Here is a 19,274-nt window from a genome sequence, read left to right as displayed (position 1 = left end):
CGTGGTAGAAACCACTTGATTACCAGTCAATGATATGGATTGTTAACAAGTGTGAGAGAAACCACTAGTTATGTCAGTGGCTCTCAAAGTACTCAGTACAATCCATGAAATGTGAATAAATGAGCTCAAGTCAAACATGTCATAGAATAATTTGATCGAAGGTCAATGATGCAACCTATCGTCGAAGGTGAGAAACCTGCCATTAGGGCATGCAGATTTCAAGGTACTTACAATTTCTAGATCAACTTCCTAGATAATGAGCTAAAGTCGATAGAAAGCGATCCATCATAGGTAAGCCCACAACACGAAATCATAGATCAAGTTTTGAAGAAATATATTGGCAAGGACTGACTCAGGGATGGTCAAAATGGATGACAAATATCTCATAGATGAATGGTTTGTTTGGACTATTGTCTTGAACACATAAATCCACTGCAGATGGCTTGCTGACAGTTGACCCAAAGCTAATACCCAGAAACTAGCTGAAAACTTTTAATGTGGTTTGATTAACTGTTAGGCAAAGGATTTTCCCAACCCAGGTGAACAAAATGTGTCGTGTTCAAGAGTGGTCAATGGCTTTTTTTAAAAACAAAGTGTAACAAACAGGTTCATTTTTCTCTCTTTTCCACCACCATTTCTAGCAAGTACCTCTTTATTTTTGACAAGCTTGAGGATGATAACATTTGCTTGCTTATAAGCTCATCCTTCAGATGAGTCCAACTTAGTTTAAAATTTGAACCCTAAGAAGGAGCGGTTTGTTACTGTTTAAAATTGAACATGTCATTCACTATTAAATTTTCACGAGTCCAGTATAGGAAAACTCGGTGTTTTTCAATTTTAGGGAGTCAGAAGAAAAACTTAAGAAAACTCCATGGGGGTACTTTTTCATAAATTTACTCCCTCGAGCCCAAAAAAGGATGAAATAATGTGGGAGAGAACTCTATTGACCATATTTAGTCAATGTATACCTTTTTCATAAATATTCCATTTTAGTCTGTAAAAGGGGTAAACTTGTACTGAAGGGAAAATTATTCATTTATTTTAATGGGTTTGAACAATCAAGTGCTCAGCAATCTTTTCAATTTTTGAGAGTTTGAAAAGGGCTTAAAAAGGACTCCAATGTTTTGCTTTTTCGTAAATTTTTGAAAGAGTTAGAAAAAGTGATAAAAGTATGCTCTTTGTTGAAAAATGATCAATTTTCCTGAAAAATCCAATATTCTACACAAAAACTTGAAACATTGCACATACCTGTTTAAGATAAATAAAGATGTCTTTAAAAATTTACATTTTTAAAGTGAAAAATAAATAAATTAAAAACTCATTTATTCGACAAAACTTATAAAAAGGGCTTTTCTAACTTCATTTTCACCATTCAAGTTCAGAGTGAGAAGTGAAAGCTTTTGGCTAAAAAAGTTCCTGTGAAGATTCCGGAAAATCCGTCCGTTGGAATCAAAAACTGTCTCCAGGTAATCCACGTCCTCCTTAACTTACATTTCATCCATTTACAATTTGTTTTTAGGCTTTAAATTTGATTTTCAAAGGAAAATACGTTTAAAAAATCACTCGCTGCGGTCCTCAGGTGCAACACACGGGCCCTGTGGACCCCAAATTTTTTCTATAAACAAAATAGGCATGGGTCCGCACCTATTACTCACAACTTGCGTGGACCTACGCATTGTTTGTAAGCAGTGGATGCAGACCCTGTGCAATGAATTTTAAAACTTAAATTTCTCCAATTTTGCCCAAAATTTTTCCAACAAGCTTGTTCTAATATGTCTTTTTATGCATTGTAGGACATTCAAAATTCTTATTTGGCGAGAATATGAGCACGAGGATGTAGATTATGCCACAATAAATCATATGGCCACATTGCAGGCATCGAGAACGTGTAGACTGTATAAGTTCTGGGAAATATAGGGCATGAGGGTCCAGGTAGACCTCTTGACACAGCTGTTAGACAAATGGAACACACAGGAATAGTGCTTTGTGATTGGTGGCCACCAGCTTGAAATTGAGCTGGAGGACATATACTTTTTGACTGTTTTGTCCAAGAGGGGTAAACAATTATCTCTTTTCGGGACTAGGCAAGGTGGCTAGTCTGTCGCTAGTCTCCGATTGGAGTTTTTCGATGATCAAGCAGACCCAAAGGATAAATGGATTGGTATTAAAACTATCATCTATCCTGAGCTTAAATTTATTACATTCACTATTTCCAGACTATGCGGGGGTGCAGCATTGCATGTGGCTATTAGATCCCAGATGCAGATGGATGTAGACTATTTTCGAGGCACCATATACAACTGGTGTAAGGTTGTGTTGGAAAATGTGAAAGACCAACTAACCAAAGCAATGAATGCAAAGCTGAACAACTGTGGATATGGATTTATCATAGTCACCTTTGCTCTAGAGAGGATCCCCATGTTAGCGCTGTAGAATATTCTTGTTGATGCTGGTCTTCCTTGAGAGCCTAGAATGGTTTGTTGGGTTGCTTTGATGGCCCGTCACGCTGAGGGCATAAAGGTTGTTCAATTTCTGCCTACATATTTTCGTTGGTTGAACAACCAAATTTTTGTGATTCAGGACTTTCCATATGCCGGGATGGATTACCGCGGCAATCAAGACATGATTCTCCCACTAGGAGAGCAATGGGATGATTTAGGTAAAAACCATTTTCAACACTTTCTAGGTTTTATTTTTTTTTATTTTAAATCATCCAAAACTGAAAATCAAAATTTTAAATGCAGATGTGGGTCCACGATGACTAGCTGCTCTCCAACCTTATGAGAGGAGACACCTAACTGCAGCAGCACCTGACCGACTTGGAGCATCATCTAGAGTGCTTGACACTAAATATTCCAGAGACTAATATAGATGATATTCCACTAAGGTTACAGAGATATGTGATTGGGGTCCCAAGACCTTTTAGGAGGTTCCTATGTAGGGTGGCCCGAGTAGTAGTTTCTTATCGTGATCATCACCAAGGATAGGATGATCGATTTTGTAGACTCATGACATTTCTGTCTTTTTGATTTATCATTTTTGTTGATCATAAGGTATTTTTCAACCTATGATCGAAGACGATGTAAATTTTGAAACACACTTCTATGCTATGATATATCATTATGACTGGCTATGTCGAGTAACATGTTATTGAATGTTATTAAATTTACTGTTTTGATTATTGAAAATGTCTATTTATCATACTAGAAGAAACTACATCTGCTAATGTATTTAAATGTCTTGGAATATGTTGATATTCAATGTAATCAAATTCACATTCCAAGAGATGAACTCTAAAAAATAACCTTAATAACACTAGATTACTAATGGCATAAACCCTGTTAAGCTATAATACAATGAGTTCAGAATCCAACCTAACAATCAAACTCTGAATCCCAAATGAGATGGATTCAGATAATAAATCAATCACTGCACTATACTCTACAATGTTATTCATTGTTTTACTGAGGCTTACCCCATACATAGACACTAACTCACCATAGGGTGAATAGATAACCCAAGCTGCCGAAGAAATATTATGTGTACTACGACAAGCACCATCAGCAAAACCAATGTATGTTTGAAGAGATGTTGACATTTGCAATATCAAGAGTAAAATCAGATAAGTAGGAATTGTGATAAGAGCACTCTCTAAAGTGGACACACTTTTCTAATCTAAAACACACCAGCAAGAAACTAATCTAACAAAAAATCTCCACACAGAATTAAAGCATAATATCTTTTCAAATAAATTCCATTCTGTGTTTATCCAAAGAGACACCATCAAAATCTATCAATTCATAAGCCCCTTTTGTCAACTTTCACCTAACAATGTAAGGACCATGCCACATAGGTACAAATTTTCCAACCCCTAGGTTATCATTCACTTGATCATATACTGAAATGATGTCTCCTTCTAAAAAATTACAAGGTGTAACACTTCTGTCATACTAAGCTTTCATTCGTTTCGCATGAGTCTCGTTTGCTATTGCAACAGTGCGTTGATTCTCATCTAGCTGAGCTAAGTCAAAAAAACATTTCTCTTCTTCAGAAGTAGCTCGGAGTAATTCTATGGCTAATTGTAATGATGGAATTTCACATTCAATAGGTAACACTACTTCCAAACTGTAGACCAGTTGAAAATGAGTGAAACCAGTCGATGTTTTCACTCAGGTCCGATACGCCCAAAGTGCTAAAATTAGCATGGTATGCCAATTTGACATATGAATACCAATTATTCATTTGATCATAGTGACTAAAACTTTATTGATAGCTTCAACCAGACCATTAGCCTGCGGGCAAAGTGAGTAGAACTATCGTGCTGCAGGCCAAGTTGATCTGTCAGTTCAATCATCATGATATTTTGAAAGTGACTTCCATGATCAGTAATAATAGCCTGAGGAACACCAAATCTAGCAATTGTATGATTGAATATGAAAGTTGCAGCAGTCTTGCCATCTGCCAAAAATGTAGGCATTACCTCGGCCCACTTAGTAAAATAATCTACTGCTAGGATAATATACACATGCCCCCCAGCTGAGTGAGGGTCACATGTAATAAATTCAATACCCCACTTTGCGAAAGGATCGACAACAATTATAGGGTGAAGAGGAGTGGGTGGAGCACGCATTTTATGATTAAATATTTGACAATTGTGGCATTTCCGGATTGCATAGATACAATCTTTGAATAATGATGGCTAGAAATAACCAACGTGCAATATCTTTTGGGCTGTGGCATACCAAGATATATGACTGCCACATGCTCCATAATGATAGTCATTCATAACCTTTTCAGCTTCTTCATGAGTTAGACAACGTTGGAAAACAAAATCTGCTCCACGAAGATAAAGTGTATCACTAATAATATTGTAATGTTGGGATTGGAAATGTATTTTCCATTGCTGAGATCGTGAGTTTCAGGCCAAAAAGACTGGGTTTGGAGATAAACAATAATATCTCCATACCAAGGATCATGAGTACTGATAAGAAATGAGGATTCATCTGCAATGGGCTGCTCCACCATAGTTTCAGTATCAGTACAAGGGAAATCATGCATCAGTTCGGCAAAAACCAAAGATTTATTTGCCTTGGATTTTTCAAATTCCAAGTCAAATTCCTGCAAGATAACTATCCATTTAGAATACTTGTCCCCTACCAACTGTTTAGTTGAGATATACATCATAGGGTTACAGTCAGAAACTACCGTGGTTTTGTGTAATAATATGTAGTGATGAAATCTTTGGACAGCTTAGACAGCTGCCAAGGCCAATTTCTCCACTTCCAAAAATTTAATCTTAGCCGGATGAAGATTTCGATTAAGATAGTAAATCACATGTTCATTGTTAAATTCGTCTTTCTGAACTAAAACCATGCCAATGGTGGAATGAGAAGTGGCGAGATACAAATAGTAATCCTGGTTGTAATTGGGAGGATGTAGTAACAGTGCATGGATTAAGACGTGTTTAAGTGCATCAAAAGATTGATCAGCGATCTCATCCCAAAAGAATGGAATATTCTATTTTAACAACTTGGTAAAACCTTTCATTATCTTGGCATAGTTAGGAATGAAACAACGTAAAAAAATTTCTTTCCCTTACAAACTTTGGAGTTGGCAAAGAGTCGAAGTAGGAGGTAGATTGATGATAGCTTCAACCTTCGAGGGGTCGACACAAATGCCAGCCTTTGAAACTACAAATCCCAGTAAACAACCCATTTTTACATAGAATACACATTTGTGTGGATTCAATTGAATTCAATAATGCCTGCATCTCATAAAGATAGCTTGTAAATGAGTGAGATAATCTACTTTACGTGATGAATGGGAAGGTAAATCTTCGAGATAAGGCTGCACAATGTGCTTGATGTCATGAAATGCGTAAGACATATCCCTTTGAAAATTTTCTCCAACGTTCTTCAATCCAAAGGGTAATTTTCAATAAGAAAATGTCCCCCACAGACAAATAAAAGTTGTCTTAGGTTGATTAGCAGGGAGTATGTTGATTTGATTGTAACCAGAAAAACCATCCATAAAGGAGAACATTTCACCACCGGTACAATCATCAATAATTTGATTGACATAGGGGGTTGGATACATATTCTTATCGTTCCTTGTTTTTTGTTGACAGGAACAATATTTGATACCCAATCGGTTAAAAGAATTGTATAAATGAAACCTATGCGAAGTAATTTCTCAACTTCAGCTTTGATAGCAATGGCTTTTCTTAGATGTATCTGATGTAAGCATTGTCAGACACGTTTAGCATCCGGGTAAGTTTTAATTTCATGGACAACAGTTAATGGATCGATTCCTAGAATTTCTTCATATGACTAGGCAAATACGTGACGGAATTCTTGAAGTAGGCCTTTATAAGTTTGGATTTCATCATCCGTACAGGAAGCACCTATATGAATGTTTTCAATAATTCCTAGCTTAACTGAAATTTCAATAGGAACTGTTCGAGAGATATTTTCCAAATTTAACTTAGAATCAGAATGTTGCAATGGATTCTGTGGTTCTTTGACATAGTCAGTAGTAAAAATAGAAGAAAAATCATTTTCAAAATGATTAAGCTCAGGTAAAAATGAAGATCGGTGATGAAGATCTTCCCATGGTAAATCATCAACAGACAAAAGTTCACGAATCTGCTCATCAGTATGAACAGGATCAGAAAGTGTTGTTATATCTGAGGTTGATATCGAAAATGATTCCCTATGGACCACATTCATTGGATCAGTTTCAATTGAACAAGAATCAGAAAACGACTGTACAGCCTAATATGCAATTTGAAAGGGACTCAAAAGCAACCTGCCATCAAATGAATCGACCTCAAAATCGGAAGGTACAATCCAAGGATCATAAAAAGTAACAATATTTGATGAAATCATATGAATATTTGCAATAGAAGGCGATACGTTAGGAGGAGGGAAGGAAAAAGTTCCTAGTAAACTAGAATCTTTAATCAAACCTACGCCAACATCCTTGTAAGGGATATTCATTTTACCAATGTGTTGAATACTATCTGTAGAGGCCAGGTCGGATGAGAAATAAGTCAGTTGGTCTATCATAATTATCTTTCTATTATGAGGAAACTTGATAAGCTGAAAAACTGATGAAACAATAGAAGTCATAGTATAAGACCAACTGCGACCTAGGAGAAGGTTTTAATCTAGAAGGGCATCAACCACTTCCACATCTAGATTTATGGTTTTGCCTTAGACCCCTATAGGTAAATCCTACAAAATACCAAATGGATGGAACCCTCGGCCATAAAAAGCCTTTAGAATTGTTGAAGACTGATTGAGTGTGGGAGAACCAAGTGATTTCCAACACTGGATCGACATAATACATGTAGAAGCCCCTTCATCAATCACAGTCCGGAACCAAGGTCTACTTTTGACTAAAACTGGAATTTGGAAAGCCATTTGATGAGGTAGGCGGGGTGTACTATTCTCTAAATCGAAGATTATTAGGTTCGAATCCTGAATACCGATAGCTCCTATAACAGACAATAGTAATTTACACTGTGCCGGGCACGATTACAACACTTCCAAAGCCGACATTGCTGAAGGGGAAATAGCTAAGTCTTCAACAATGTTGTAATTCTGAGCATCTCTCGCATGTGGATTGAAAGCTGACTTATGAAGTACACCTTTAGCAGGCGGTTTGATTACTAAGTCAGGGATGGGTTTCTCGATCTGTAGTGGATCAAAACCAGGAAAAGGTGTAGTTGATGTGTTTGAATTGGAGGATTCTGCTTCTTTACCACCAACATGATATTTACTACCATAATATTGTGATTGCATCGAAATGCTGACATGAGACATCATCATAATGGGTTCCTCTAAGGCATTCGAGGAAGAGCCAATCATCTTACTATCTTGAGTAGGAAAGGGATCCTTCAAGACAACAGGCATTTGAGAACCTTTAACGATTTTTGAAACCTTTGCTCAATGTGGGCATTCTTTGGTAAAATCATCCTCGTCGCAAATGAAACAAGGATTGTGAGGTTTCCATTTTTTCGTCAGTAGATTCATTTTTATCCATTTTACCTTTTGAAATTTGTTTGTTTTTCTTCTTCCCCTTCTTTTTACTACTGGATTTTGATTTGGTCGTAGATGATTCTATGACATGGATGTCGGTAGAAAATTTAGCGGAAGAATCTCTTTTCGAGGAATCAGGTAAAGTTATTATAGGAGAAAAATTCTTTGAATATTTTTCTTACTTTTAGTACTAACTAAACCAATCATACCATTAGTGGCATGAGACCTTGAAGGAGCTGTAGTTATTTGATCATGTTTTGGAAGATCAAGGATTTTTTCATGTAAAGTACCTAACTACATATAGACGAGGTCAAGGTACTGAGCCTGAGCAATGACTTGCTCTTCAGTGACAACTCCTCCTTTAGCTACATCTTCAGTGATTTTGGGTAACAATGATTTAATGAACCATTCCGTTAAAATTTGATCAAGACTGAAAACATTCACTAAACGCCTTCTACAACACCATTCGTGAATATGATTAGAAATATAGGTGGACATGGATTGTTTCAGTGAAGTTAACGGTTATGTGCCATTGTTTTGTCTGACAGGCAACTAAAAATGAGTTAAGAAAGCAGTGGCTAACTGATTGAAATTATTAAAAGAACCTTGCTGTAACTCAATGTACCATTTGGCGACCAGACCAATAAGAGTTCATTGAAAAAGATGCAATCGAATTCAATCATCAATGATTGAATTAGATGCACACCAGAGGTGATAAGTCATAACATGATTTGATGGATCCTCTCATGACTTACCCTCGAATTTGGGGATATCACTGGGCAACTTACTAGGCATTAGTGGCTAGTACAGAAGATAGTAAATTGGATCGTTCGTAAGGCAAGACAAATCAGGTAAATCCAAAGTTGCAATAAATGGTAACTGACGGTTAGGGTCACAAAAACCTTGAGTAATGAGACTAGTTCTAGGAGGATGACATCCAGGATAACCTGGAATGAAATTTGCATTAGGAATGTTATAAGCTCCTAGAAAACCAGGATTAACCGAACCAAACTAGGGTTGTTGAGGCTATTTATAAGTATAGCCAGGATATGGTTAATACTGATAAACAGGGTTTTGTATAGTAGGACCGAATTAATACTGTCCCTGGTAGGGTTTATAGATGAATTGTGGATGACTTGTGGCAATCGTGCTTGTACCAGCTTGTCCTGCAGGCATATGTACCGAAGTCTGAACTGCAGGTCCTGACTGTGGCACAGATACTTGAGGAATTTGCACTGATGTAGGGATAGTAGAAACCGGAGCTACAGATACTCCAGAAATATGTGATGTAGGTTGAAGAGAAGTTGCAGTAGTTTGAGGCGGAGTTTGAGGTGTGCTAGGCCCAGGCTGCTGAACTAAACTAGGTGCAGGAATTGGAACAGTAGGTTGGACAGGTTGCTGGGTTGGACCAGAAACCAAAGGCTATCCAGGGCTATCCAGGTTGATTAGGTAGCTTCACATTAGGTTGCATAGTCTATTGAGTTTGAGACGAATTCCACACCATGTTCACTTTGGGTATGGACACATAAAAAGTTGTGCATATGGAGGACCATAACCTAGTTGAACGTAGGGCTAATAATTAAGAAATACATTTCTAGCTCCTTGTAAAAATGATTGACCAGAAGGTGGTTGGAAACCTTGAGTTGGGTACTGACCTTGCGGTTTAAAACCCTGAGGCACATACTGAATCTGGGGTTCATAAGCATCCTGAGGAATATACTGAGTCTGGGGTTGACCTTACGGTATGTATTGTCTTGAAGGTTGAAAACCTTGAGGTATCCCTCCAGGTGGTAACTGACTACCTTGAGGTTTCCCCCCAAGTGGTAACTGACTATCTTGGGGTTGCCCCCCAAGTGGTAACTAACTACCTTGGGGCTGCCCTCCAGGTGGTAACTGACTACTTTGAGGTTGAGGATTTGGAATACTACCAAACATCATATGGATTTGCTCTGCATTCAACATTTGAGTTCCATTACTACTAGATGATAACTCTTGTTTATTTGGTGGACAAAGTTCTCCTTAAAAAATACCAGAGAGTGACTGGTACCCCGAAGGAATAGAAGGGACTGTCGTATAAAAATGTTTCCAGTGATTGGGAAAACATAGATGACTCTCTTGACATGATCGATGAAGGATAATAACCTCTTGGTGTAGGATGAAAAGGAATTTGAGGTGGTGAAAAACTAAGACTCGGGTTTTCTTAAAAAATTGTCAATGATAAATACCAACTGTCACTCCTAAAAGGACTGTAGAATATTGATTCATGCTCCCTAAGATTTAAAGTCTATTGGTTTTTGAGAACAGTTACGTCTTCGTCTGGACTGACAAGTTCTTCAATAGAAATGAGGCCAGAAGGACCATTTTGAGTAATGATATTTCTTACCCTAAGTGAACTAGGATCACTATAAGTTAGACTAACAAATCTTGAAGATGGTTCGAAAACAGTAGGCTCAGTGTCAGGCTCAGAAATTTCAGGTTCTTCAGCTAATTCACTGGAAGGAGAAATACTACCAGTAAGTTCAAAAAATGAAATTGGCTCTTGAATATTCTCTGTTTTTTGTATTTGATAACCAGGATGAACAATTAGAGATGACTCTCCAACTTCTAGCGATCCAACTCAACTGTCGGTAGGTGATACGAGAGCTCACAATCCTTCAATTTGGCTTGGTGTATACTCAGGAGGTTTCCCCTGAAGTCTACGAGATTGTCTCGATAATTTGGCCACGATTAAATATTAATTAATCACACGCGAATAAAGAAAATTCCAATAAAAACACCTAAAGTCTCTAAAGAGACAAACAACTAAATTAGACACCTAAAAAATCTAAGAGTTCAAACCACGCACAAACAGTAACTTCCTGTACTAAAAACACTAGTTGGTGATGAAATCCAACTTAGTAGAAGTTTAACACAGAAAGGGCGGTTGGAACAATTACCCTGACAACCTTCTTAATGAAACAGACTGGTACAAGTTTCTTCACAAAACCATCTCGAGTGAAGAGAACCCCCAAGAGAGTCCAAGTGACTCTAGTTGACATCTGCTCTAGGTACAGTGAGATCTTTCTTTCACTGTCACCTTAGGAAATAATCTTAAGTTTATGGAGAGTAAGGTTACCAACAACAAAAAATACAATTGTGGGGACAGTCTATGATCCAATTCTATGCGCAAGGGCAAAGTAACAAAGCTCAATCCCCTTGAAGGCTCCTCAACATGGTCAATCCAATATTTACCAAGAAGTGACCCCAGGCTCCTCGACAATGGTTAATCCAATGTTTAACATTTATAATACGCGCAGATCTTCTACCTTTCCCAATGAAACAAAATTGATTGTCTCAAAGGTTCGAACATGATCTCGTGATTGACTCCTTTAAGAGAAGCTTCCAAAAATGTATCAATTACAATTGTATTTATTTCCTACCGCAAGATGTATAGACTTGTTTGTTTTAACTATCTTGGAGAGTTAATTATTCCCTAGTCCAAGATACTGGCCTAAGGTATATTGGTGATAAGAGCCCCGGAAATAGAAAATATTACTAGATCAATTTTAATTAAGTGTTGCTTTTATGGGTTGTTCTTTAGGTCAATAGGTATGGAAATGAAACTTTGATGGTGCGAAGACTCAACTCCATACAAACTAAAAAAGTGCACCTAAAATGATAAGAAATTCGTTTTTATTTCAATGAAATTCTAGCTAAAAGAAAGAGTTCGAGAATGCAATTCTTTAAGAAACAATTCTTTCTTTCAACATGGAAATGGAAAGAAAATATATATATTTTTTTTTAATAAGAACTCAAAACAAGAAAAATAATTAATGCTCACAATAAATCCCTTTCACTTTTCAAAACTCAAAACTACAAAAAAAAACAATTTGCTTCAAAAGAGATCTACAAGTTTTAGAAAAACACTCAAAACTACAAAAAACTAATTTTGAGATCTAAAAACTTTAAAAATATAATTGAATAAAAGCTTCAATTTCTTTTTGAGGATGTTTTACTTAGGTTTTCAGTAAACTAAGGATTCATTTGCACATAATAACAAACCAATCAAAAAACATCTAGATATGTCTTCTTTTGTAAAAATGAAATTCAAAACTTATAACAAAGTTTGTTCAAAGATTTGCAACAAGAAAACTAAATATGTTTCTCACAAAGAAAAGATTTCACAACCAAGTTAGACTCATCAAGAAGACGAAAAGACACGAGGGTGATCTAAGGTTTCTCAAGCTTTTGGTCTTTGAGTCACTACAGGGACAAAGTGAAAACAACTTCAAGCATGCAAAACTTCTAGAAAATCATTCAAAACAAAAATACTATCGGAACTCACTCACAAGAGATTTTTGATAGGAAAAATATAGAGCTAGGTAGACACTAAGAATCCTAAATCAAACCTAAACTTAACTAGAAGAAGATATCTTAAGTTTTTCAAAAAATTTAACAAGGTCCACAGGCTCCAGAAGCAACAGTTGCGGTCCCGCATTTTTTACTCAAGGAAAATGCGTAGATGTTCGCTCTGTCTGTGAAGACAAAGTGCGGTCCCTAGGAAACTTCAAGAAAACAAAAATACTTCAAGATTTTTGAAAGATACCCAAACTAGTATATATCAATCAAAAACCATAAAAAAACAATTTTCTCAAGTCAAAACAAAGAAAAACCAAAAGTAAAATACCTTCCCCAGTGGAGTCACCAATTTGTTGGTCAGATAAATCGATCTTGCAGACAATACCTATCTCCCTAGTGTTAAAGATAGTATAGCAACAAACAGACAAACAAACCTATCTTTCTCTAGATATATGTGATTTATAAGTAAATAATACAAAGGTGTTAAGATCCTACCTTAGATCCATTGCTTGTTTGTAGTAGTCATCCTCCAGTCGTTCGAAAGAGTTATCTTTCAAGACCTGCAATCACAAGCAAGCAAACATTAAATAGCACCTGCATATAAAATATTATAAATCATGCCTATTATGGTGATCAAGGAATCCATAATAGGCATGATTTATAACATTTGCTATGCAGGTGCTATTTAATGTTTGCTTGCTTGTGATTGTCGGTCTTCAAAGATAACTCTTTCAAATGACTAGAGGATGACTACTATGAATAAGCACTGGATCTAAGGGAGGATCTTAACACCTTTGTAGTATTTACTTATAAATCGCATATGTCTATAGAGAGATAGGTTTGTTTGTCTGTTTGTTGTTAGACAATCTTTTGATACTAGGGAGATTGGTCTGGTCCGCAAGATCGATTTATCTGACCAACAAATTGGCGACTCCACTGCGGAAATTATTTGATGTTAAGATCCTACCTTAGATCTAGTGCTTTTTCATAGTAGTCATCCTCCAGTCATTCGAAAGAGTTATCTTTGAAGACCTGCAATCACAAACAAGCAAACATTAAATAGCACCTGCATAGCAAATATTATAAGTTATGCCTATTATGGTGATCAAGGAATCCATAAAATAAACAATGAATTAACAGCTTATTGAGAAAAACAAATATATTTCTATTAACTTTGAATAATAGAATAAATTTACAACCTTTTCAGCATTGATGTTGAACAAGTTCTTGCTGGGGTCCAAAACAGAAATTTCCTTTACTTTGACAAGTCTTGCACTCTTCCAAATGAGATACATAGAGTTATGTAATATCTCCTCATAAAAACTCAACTAAAGAAGACTAAGTTCCAATAGCACTTTACATCAAAAAATACTAAGCTTCTAACTTTAACTAGTTAACCAGCTCAATGCTTCTTTTTATAGTGTAGGGGAGGAGGTTATAGCTCCACCTATGAAGGGATAGAATCCTCCTTCAGAGGAATAAGCTCCTCACATCTATGGGTTAGCTCCTTAAGGTATGGGTTACATGAACCTTAAAAGAGCGAACTTTCCACCTCAAGATTCCTTCCAGAAGCTTCTAGAAATAACTGAAAGTGAGTTTTTTTAGAGTATACTTGCGCCTTTTTAACTTTTACAGGGGTCCGAACCTTTAACGCAGCGTCCGTGCGGTCAGGTGCGCCAGAGACATGACCATTAGGTGTGGGACTGCAGGTAAGACAAAGAGAAAGTGCGGAACTAGAGTTTTAAAAACTTTTAAGAGCTTTTCTCTTATTTTCAAGACTTGATATGAGGAACTGAGTTTTAGACTTGCAGAGGAGGAAAGTATGAGTAGTAATGAATGCACACAGTTAGTAGAATGTAAAGGTGACAATTTTCAGTGCAACATTCCCCCTAAAGCTAGAAAATACCACTGGGCCGAGCATAGGAGCACCGCTATGGTGTGCTATTTGTTAGGTTACCAGACAATATGAAACAAACAATTGTCATCTACTACATAAGTTTGTACAGGCCCCCAAACAGTTGTTTTCCAATTTCTACAAATTTGTAGGACATGATGAGCTCCATTGTCGAAGTTATGAATTAATGATGGATAGAACCCTGACCTATCAGATGCAAGTAGAAACTCGGCCTCTGGAACAGGGAGTTGGTGTAGCACATGGAGGATTCCACAGCCGTGGAAGAGGAAGAGGAGTAGGGGCTGAAAGAGGTCGTGGACAAGTTATTTTCTATAATTATAAGCTAGACATTTTTCTCGTGACTGTTCGAACCCAACCCATCCATATTTCCAATATTTCAGACAGTTCGACCACGTGATAGAAGATTTCTCGATACTTATAGAAAATATGCAATAAAAGAACACGCAAACCAAGTATCCTACGCAAAATATCTAGATGATGAGGGCAGAGACTTTAAAGAGGACCATAACGTCAATATCTAACATGTAGCTAGAAATTGAGCAATGGGTGCACAAGTGAAGATAAGGGAAAGCAGCCAAAAACTAAGTGATGGGTGCACAAGGCTGCTGAAAATGAAGTTTCGTTTGACCTCAACAAGGCTAAAGAAAATTTTATGAAGGCTAAAAATAATTTCACTAAAGCTTCTACGTTCGAGAGTCAAGAGAAATCAACTAGGAATAGTGAAGTGCAAGATGTGGATCCTTCATTGTTAGCCACTTTTCTCAAAACTTGTATGAAGTTATTGAGGGATCAGAACGTAGTAGAAGGGCTACAAAAATTGATAAACAATTGTACCAGTAATATTAAGATTCCTTTATAACGACACACCATGAGGAAACTGGGTAAACACAAGAAGTGAACAGGGCATGATATGAGCCTAATGTACAGATTGGGGAGTATGAGATGGACTAAGTCATCCTAGATTTGGGTTTTGATGTGAATGTGCCACCAAAGCAAACCTACAAATGCATGGGGAGAATTAAGGGATTTCTGAGGTCTAAAATGGGCCTCCTAAGGAAATTATAAAATAATAGTGGAAATAATAAAATAAGGTTAGATTACATCATTAAATTTTAGAGGGAAAAAAAAAAAACTATTTTTTCAACTCTTATTTTCAACTCATATTTTCAGCGTATCTACCTATGGGTTTACTCAAATTTCGAGCGGAAACACTTGTTGGATGAAAAATTTGATTCGTCATTCAAGGAGTACCCATGTTGCATACTTTCAATGCAGCTTGCTACACGAAAAATGAGAAATACATGAAAAACATTATTGCAATCACGTTTTTTCATGTATTTCTCATTTTTCGTGTAGTAGGGTGCATCAAAAGTATGAAACATGGGTACTCCTTAGATGAAGAATTAAATTTTTCATCCAATTAGTACTCTCACTTGAAATTGGAGTACAAACTTAGGAGATAAGTTGAAAATATGAGTTGAAAAATTAGTTTTATTATTGTATTATTTATTAATCTTTGTACCTTTTTACTCCAAAAATTGTGAATCATCGCCCATGGCTGACATCATCATCTTGAATCTTGTTGTTTCTTATAAAGTTTATTTTGGTTGTACATTTTTCTTAGAAGGCCCATTTTAGACCTCAAAATTACCGTAATGACTTGCATTGCAATGGTCTTCTATACAGCTACGCATGGCCAATGAGTAGAAGATAATTCCTATGGGGCGCATGTATAGGGTAACTATGGACATTGAAGGAGAAAGTGCATTGGCTAACATTGAGGTAATTGAAATATTGGATGAAAACAATCCTTACCCTGTGCTACTATGAATTGATTGGGCCTTCGACATGGATGTGGTGATTAACCTAAAGAAGCAAAAGATGACATTTGAGAGGAAGGTGCTCAAGGTTATTATGCCACAGGACCCTCCTGAAGGAGTGTGGTACACTGAATGAGTCTGTGACTATGAGGAAGATGATGATTTGGATCTAACCTACAAGATTACTATGTGCGATGAAGATTGGATCAATCCTACTGTAGATGGGTGGATTGCATTGGATAGAGATAGCTCTTGTACCTCAGACTTAGATGAAGAGATCGAACACTCACATAATAGGTTGCATGAGGTCTCTATGCTATATTCCAATATGATGACAAAATCGTTGCAATGCCTATCTTCAGAGGTAAGAAAACTTCTTCATTATGATGGATTAAAATGATGTTAATCTCTTTTTCTATGAGTTTGAAAGGGAGGTGCATGAGGAACATCGATTCAAGGAACTAAAATTGGCATTGAACGCTACACCTACCCATTGGTGGGGTACGCATAGGAAATCAGTGGAAGGAATATAGGTGAATGATGAAGCTGAGGTTTGGATACATTAATACCTGGATGACTAAGAAATATAGTGGAAGGGATGAACTACGTGAATACCTGATGTGGTGGAATAAATATTGGGGTGAAGATCCACAACCCGAATGGGTGCATATCTTTTGTCACACCTTACATACTATTCCCATGAATTTGTACTTGGAAATAGAGCTACGCCATGGGACAGCCGAATGAGATATCCTAAGGGAAATATTCTTATTAACTTTTAGCTTTGAGGATGGATCTAAATGCATTGATGAAACACCATAAGAGCTTAAGGCCACTATCTTATGAACGCCTAAAGAACTAGTGGATTGGGTATAACCAGACTAGAGTACACAGCCGCGCCATGCACTGGAGTGCTACACTATGATTGCTGAAGAAGAAGAAGATGATCAAAGAAAAATCAACATTCCAGAAACTGAGGTTAGCACGAGGTTGAAGGACCTAAGATAGAGAACCTTGATGTAACAAATCTGATGAAAACCCAGAAAGTAAATATTGGATTTGATGTAGAGTCCAAGTTCAAAAATATAGTGGAGTATTGGGATGAAGATACAATTGATAAGGTGGCCTAACTACTATGTGAATACCAAGATCTATTCCCAGTGAAGTTCTCGGATCTAAAGGGTATTGTAGGAGATTTGGACGTAATTAAAATTACTTTGAAACCTAACGCAAAGTCCATAAAGTAGAGACCTTATCAACTCAATCTGAATTATAAAGAAAAGGTGCACAAAGAACTGGACAAAATGTTGGATGCCAGAATTATTGAGCCAATAGAAGAATCTGGTTGGGTGAGCCCAATGGTTGTCCATGAAAATTAACAACAAGGTGAAATTAGGATATGCGTAGATCTCAGAAAGCTTAATGATGCATGCGTTCATGATACGTTTCCAACGCCATTTACAAATAAAGTCTTGGAGAATGTTGGAGGCCAGGAGGCATACTCATTCTCTAATGGATTCTCAAGATACCATCAAATAAGGATCGTGTTGGAGGATCGCAACAAGACAACCTTTGCAACGGAGTGGGGTTGCTTTCAGTATACAGTAATACCATTCGAGCTGAAGAATGTGCCCATGATCTTCTCTAGGGTAGCAATTGTGGTGTTTTAAGGAGTTTATTCATAAATTATTGGAGGTATATTTTGACAACTGGACTTTTCTCGGATTGGTGAAGTGCCATGTTACAAGTCTACGCCTCATTCTAGAAACATGTTGTAGATAATAGATTGCGTTGAACTTGAAGAAATGTATATTCTGCGTGCCTTCTGGAATTTTGCTAGACCATGTAGTATGTAAGTAGGGATTGATGGTGGACCTCGCAAAGATACCAGTGATTGTGAATTTATAAGCTCCTAAGAAAATGTTAAGAAGTTATGCGCAAACCCTAGGCCACATAGGCTACTATTGAGAATTTTACCAAGTCTTATGCCCAGATAACCACGATGGAGAAACTACTAAAGATGGATGCAAATTTTTGTTGGAATCAGGAGTGTTAATAGAGTCTTGATGTGTTAAAGAACAAGATTGTGACTGTGCCCATCTTAATATTTCCAGGTTTGAAGAAAGAGTCCCATGTTCATGTAGATGCCTCAAGTATTGCGTTGGGTGTAGTATTGACCGAGCCTAGCGAAGGTCATATTTATCATCCAATAGCCTTTGCAAGTAGGAAACTATCAAAAGCCGAAAAGAACTATTCAACTAGAGAGCATGAAGGATTGGCAATGGTCTAATCACTGCAAAATTTTCAACATTATTTGTTCGGAGCACATTTCAAAATATACACAAATCACTCTGCTCTGAAGTACCTGGTCAACAATCTTGTGTTGGGGGGGAAGATTTGTAGGTGGTTGTTTCTATTCGAGGAGTATGACTTTCAAGTAATAATGAAGCCTACATGGTTGAATGTAGGAATGGATTATCTAAGTTGAATCGAGACAGGTGAAGAACCAACCAATTTGGAAGAATGATTTCTAGATGCACAACTCTTTTTTGTGCACGTTGCGTATAACCACTTTGCTAATATCATTCAGTTTTTGACCACAAGTATAGCCACAAAAGGTTGTTCTACTCAATAGAAAAAAAAATTAGTGGTATGTGTGTTGGTGCACTAAGATGTCTTTTTACAAACAATCTTAATTCCTATGTTAATTGTCAACTCGAGGCAAGTATTTTTATTTCAAGAGTGTCAACACTATATATGTAGTGAATTTAGAGGTTAAATAATAACAAATCATTGCAATTGTTATTGACTATCTTCTTCAAACTCAATCCAATCAACTCTAAAAGAAGTAATTCTGAAATAATTTCATTCTACTTAACCTATCATGGAAGAAAAATAGATTTGAATACAACTTGTAAGGAATCACACTTGGCAGTTTTAACTAGAATTGAAGCTAACTTGCTCACTCATGAAAGAGAACTGTAACAATTAACATAAATGTTAATTGAACAACAAATCCTAAATAAACAATAAATCCTAATTAAGCAATAATTCTGAATTGAACAACAAATCTGAATTGAATAACAATTCTGAATTGAACAACAATCCTGGATTCAATAGAAATTCTAGATTTAAAAACAAATCTTAATTGAAGAACAA

The sequence above is a fragment of the Pinus tabuliformis genome, chromosome J, assembly GCF_031772625.1.
Source record: "Pinus tabuliformis cultivar Carrire ecotype Pingquan chromosome J, CPIR1, whole genome shotgun sequence".
NCBI lineage: Eukaryota > Viridiplantae > Streptophyta > Pinopsida > Pinales > Pinaceae > Pinus > Pinus tabuliformis.
The sequence above is the reverse complement of the archived record's forward strand: the minus strand, read 5'-3'. Positions refer to the sequence as shown.